Genomic DNA, 6,000 nt, shown 5'->3' with positions numbered 1-6,000 from the left:
GTCCGTTTACTTTTTTTGCATGGCGTCTCGTCCATTGGGGGGATGGGTACGTAAATACACACACATAAGTGGCGTACGTAGACACCCATCCAAACATTGTGTATGGGTATCCCGTATCCATGTGTATACTGCGGACAGACGGACATTGCATATACATCTCGGTACATGCAATACATGTGTTCATAGAATATTCATATATACAAAAGAGTTGTGGTCTAATGATCTAAGTAATTACTTCAATAATATTTTGGATTCGATTTATAACTCCAGGTATTTGTTTAACGATGAGATGCATAGAAAAAAAATTCTAAAATAAAAGGGTGTAAATGTAAAAAAAAAATCATAAGAAAAGACAATTTCAGAAATTAATCCCCCTTTTCGATTTTGGTAAAAAAAAAAACTTAAAACATTCCGTTTAATAATTACGAACTTCAGACAATACCAAGGTGATCATCTTAATTACAAACATAATAGAGGAAGGATCATGTGTATATATGCATTCCCGACGTCATATTTCGGAGGGCTTACGTCATATATCCGACACAGCTGTTCGTGGGACACACTCCTTTGAATAACAAGATAAATAGGAGTGACATACACATACACATATTCTTTTGAGAGCTGTATACATGGTATACAACTATACATTAATAAAATATTCAATTTTTTTTATTTTTTCATAACACGTATTGGAAATTTAAAGGAGAGAAATACTGGTTAAAAAAAAAATTCAAAGAACAAATATTTTTTACCGCACACTTGTCATATATTTATTTTTGAATTCTATGTATTTTCTGTTTGTGTGTGTGTGTATATATATATAGGTGTTTCCCCATCATAAATTACAAAGTATCCTTTCAATAAATAATTAAAAAACTTCATTTTTTTTGTTGCTGAAAAATAATAGCCCAGAGAATCTGAATTTATTGGATAAAATAATTTATAATATTATTTTTCAAGTTAATTATTAAATTTAATTATAATATTATAGTTAATTGCGTATTGTATGTTAAATATAAAAAGTAATCTCTTCTGAGTAGTCAACTCACAGGCAGAAATTGTCACTTTAAATTAGGATTCGCTTAGGTTTTAGTGGTGTTCAAGTTCTAATCTAATCCTAAATTATTCTTTTATTCTATCATTAACAGGAAACAAGCTTGCATGGACTTGTTATTTTCAATAAAAAAATCAGTGGGCACAGAATTTACATTTAGTGGGTTCTCATACCTAATTATTATTTTTAAATTGCAGATTTTATCATAATAATCACACACCATTGCAATATAAAAAAACGTACCCGAACTTTCCCGATGAGTATAAAGTAAACTTGCATTTGTTCTTATATTAAATTTATCAATAATTTGAATCTATGGATTATCAAAAAAAAAAATGAATCTATGACAAAATTTGGGACAATAATATTGAAAATTTAAAATACAAAATAATAAAAAATAGAAGAATTAGATAATGTGTGTGTGCGTGTGTGTATATATATATATATATATATTTATTTCATAAGATTAGAATTCATATATTATTATATGTTTTTTTAATTCTATTAAAATAAAACTATCATTCGGTAATTAATAATAATTGTATATTATTAATTACCGAACAATAGTTTTATTTTAAAATTATTTTTTAAACGAACATATAATAGTAAATTTTATATATTATTATATGTTTATATTATCGTTATAGCATTTACGTCGAATGGAGAATATCTACTGCTTGGGAAATGATACGACATTTTTTAATGGGGGTATAATTTAATATTACTATTTAGCCAAAAACATAACAAAAGATATGGTACTATAGGTTTTTGTTTTGGTTAAAAAAAGATAAGGTACCATAGGTTGCGAATCACACAGCAAAAGTTTCCAGTTTTAGAAATAATTTATTAAAAGTTTGTTGTATATAGATCTTTTTATTTAACTCTCACATATTTTGATTTGAAATCCTTTGATAATTTGTCTGAATTTACAGAATATATTTAAAAAAAATCTGCCAAATATTATTCATAGAAATAAATAACTCATATGTATACATTCTAATTGCAACTTCTCGTGATTTTATTTATTTTATTTTAACGACTACGCCAGAAATAATTGTTAGAAAAAAATCAAATGGATTTGATGAAGAGACGAATCTATTTTTTGCTGGGAAAAATAGTTTTCTTATTATTAAAGAAAAAAAAATCTACATATACAAAATTTGTAACTTATAAATATATTTATCATAAGCTAAATGATAATATTAATATCTTCATATTGTATATCATGATCAGAAACGAACTTCCATTAAGAATGGTTTCGAGGGATTGGATTTATATGTCAAAAGGGAATTTAATTATGATATTATATTGTATTCTATTAAAATTACAAGGCATAGATGGTGGCAGATGTGGTGTGGGGTTTCTCCTAATTAATGATCATTTTCTTAGTTCTCCTCTTCATAGTTTTAAGATTTTAATATCTTTTTTTTTTACTTTCATTCCTCTTAATTAAATTAATTATATATAAGTTTTAATAACAAATTAACATATTATAAGATAGTGCAGTTACGAAAATGATGGGTTCATGCTTTTAAAATCTTCATTTATGTACCACATTGACTAATAACAATGGAACCATTCTATCTTTTTATGTAAAAATCACTAAAATATTTATTGACTTTGAAAAAAATTCAAAAACGAAATCTAGTAAATTCCTTTTGTTGCCATTTAAAACGTAAAGAACATATTTTTTTATGAAATTATATGGAAGATATAACGTTAAATTGAAAACCTCATCAAAATAACTAAATCATAACCGTCTGAACCGATCTGACACTTAAAACAAAATATACCAAACCAAATAATTTCACAATGAACTAAACTAAATTGGTCTAAACCGATTTCACCTATTTTTTTCTTTCTTATTTTAAAACAACCCACAAAATAAAGTTGATGAGATTCCACATCCGAAAAACAAATTTATCCTTCACAAAAAAAAAAATCATTTTTTCATATTTGAAGTAACTGAGAGGTAGGCTTTTAAATAATTGGAGTTTAGAAATATATATTTATATATATATATATATATATATATATAACTTTACTTTTGTATATTTTATTTTTGACTCAGCTCGTAGGAGTAATCATTCCTGATTAGAATCACACGAGCAAATTGCATTTCTAAATCTTTTTTTTTTTTGCATTTTTATTATATAGAGCTTTTGATCAAACTTTATTATGAAATTGATGATGGAGCATAATCATAATTAGCTTGTCCTTTCAAAGGTGTGGTTCCAATTAATTAAGCATCTGTTGCTTAATTAATTATATTCTAATCTTAATCTCATTGTCTGACTTTCGTCAACCTTTTGATTCGTCCCTCTCGAGTTCCAAGTAGCCGCTTCTTTAAATTCCCAGCAGTAGTCTTTATTACAACTTCTTTGGTTATAAGAACGAATCTAATGTGCATGATATTGAAAACCGAAATAATGATTCTTCGATACATGAATTTTCATTTAGATTATTACGGTTATATATATATATATATTTATATATATATATATGATGTATATATCCGTAACATATTACGTATAAAGATTTGGGAAGAAAATTAAAAAATCATGCATGATGATATAGAGAAAATATTTTCCCTGCAACAATTTTTAGAAACCAAAAATAAAAAATAAAAGTATCCGCACTAAAACCCAAAATAACCAGCATTATATTTATTTTTATACATAGAACGAATCTAGAAATATATACGTATATATATATATATATAATAAGGCATAAATGGTCGTATCACACGTGTTACCACATAATCTATGTAATTTACTATTATTTTTTGTCAAATGGAAGAACGATCTTTCCCCTTTTCTTTTAACAATCATTAGCAGCATCATTTTTTAAAGTTATCTTTAACAACCAACTTGAGAGGGGAAAAAAATAATAGAGATCCACTTAATATCATTAGTGTCATTTAATAAAAACTTTAGTCCCACTATATTTCAACTTGAGTTTAAATGCTTTTAGTAGCAGTGTCTATTCTGTATTTCCCATTTCTAGATTCGAATTTTATTTTAAAAAATTACATCTATTAAGATTCTAATTATATATGTAAGTATTAATTTTCTAAAAAATAATTGTTTATGTCTAGTTTTTCTATTAGTTTTATATTGGCAGAGATTCGATTAATTTGTTTTTAGAACAGATTCAATTTGAATACATATAAATATTATTTGTTTCGATCTGATTTTACATTACCAAACCAAAATTGTCGCCATAGATGTGGGAATGCCAAATTGTTTTAGTGCATTTTACTTTTTACTTGCTTATGAAAATGATCGATTCCGCTAAAAATGGACAGTCATTGTTAAGTTATTGTCACATTATCTAAAAAAAACTATAATGCATCCTATATTTAAATATTTATATATAGTTGGCGTTTCTCCATAACCTTTTGTTACAAAAAAAGGGGGGAAATTTAAATCAGTTGTACGCTATATGATATATCATCGTTCATATGGCGATGATTTTTCTACGAAACTGAAAAAGATTAGCTCACGTTGGTAATTGAAATAGTTACTTATGGTAAGGAATTAAGATATTTTGTTATAGTAACCAATTAATGTTTTCATGGAATCATGCTTTGGGCATGCAAATAGGATATATTATCAATTAAAGGCAAGATTAATTTTCAACTATTAAATCAGTAAAATATCACTTGACTAAGGAGAAAGTGAAATGGACCATTATAAAAAATACCCTCCATTTGAAGAACAATGAAGTCAAAATAGCAAATGGATGATATTTTTGATAATACTTATATCAAAAATACCCCCCATATGCTATTTTGACTTCAAGACACACCTTTTTCCAGCTGTGACCCTGTGACTCATATGATCCGAAATATAATCTTGGTCACATTGGTCATAACATTAAATTTTTAATATTTTTATCAAATGATTAGTGAGATATATAAAGTATGAATATAATGAATGGGTATGATCATAATAAATTTAACGTTATGACCAAGATTATATTTCGGGTCACAGGATCACAGTTGAAGAAATGTACGTCTTGAAGTCAAAATAGCAAATGGAATGTATTTTTGATATAATGACAAGTGAAATTAATGGGTGTGAAAGATAATAAATAAAAATAAAAAAAACGCAAACACTCATATAAAAATTCATATGGAGAAAAGCAATGCATTTTGTGGCTGTTATTTAACGAGAAGAGATGCCAGTGGTACACACATGATCCTCATCACTAGGTGATCTAATAAGTTACCCTAATTTCAGGTATTACATAAAAATCATAAATAAATAAAAACATATATATATATATATATATATATATATATATAAAGTGATTTAGATTCGTATTCATATAATTTTGCCTTGCATTTGCAAAATATAATACGAGACCCATTTTTTTTTATTTCAGATATTGATACAATTAACTAATCTAAGATATAATGATTATTGAAAACCCCAGATGAAATTAATAGAAAATATAAATAGAAATTTTTTGGATATATTTTGATATCATGTTGAAGAATGTTAGATTAATTTTATGTTTATTTTTTTACCACAATATAAAAAAAAACTAATTCTCTGATACTCTTCTCATTGTAATTTTTTTTTACTCCAAACAATTTGATAAATTCGACGTCTAATATTGTAATTTGTATCGTTGATTATTATGTCATTTCTGTGCATCATGATTGTGTTTTCATAAACCATCTATATTTCATGAATTAGTTTTCGAAAACTTTATTTGGGATAACAATAAATATTCAAATAATATCAAGATATATATATATATAACTAATCATTGTTGTAGAAACTTTACGAGAAGCATGCGGCGTTCCACTAGAAACTTGAACTTATAAGATTATATAGGACAACCAAACACTCAGAGATAAAATATCTTATGGAAATTAATTTCACGATGAACTTTCTAATGCCCATTAATAACCGACGGTATGAACAAATAATATA

This window comes from Tarenaya hassleriana, unplaced genomic scaffold, assembly GCF_000463585.1.
Source record: "Tarenaya hassleriana unplaced genomic scaffold, ASM46358v1 Cleome36, whole genome shotgun sequence".
Taxonomy (NCBI): domain Eukaryota; kingdom Viridiplantae; phylum Streptophyta; class Magnoliopsida; order Brassicales; family Cleomaceae; genus Tarenaya; species Tarenaya hassleriana.
The sequence above is the reverse complement of the archived record's forward strand: the minus strand, read 5'-3'. Positions refer to the sequence as shown.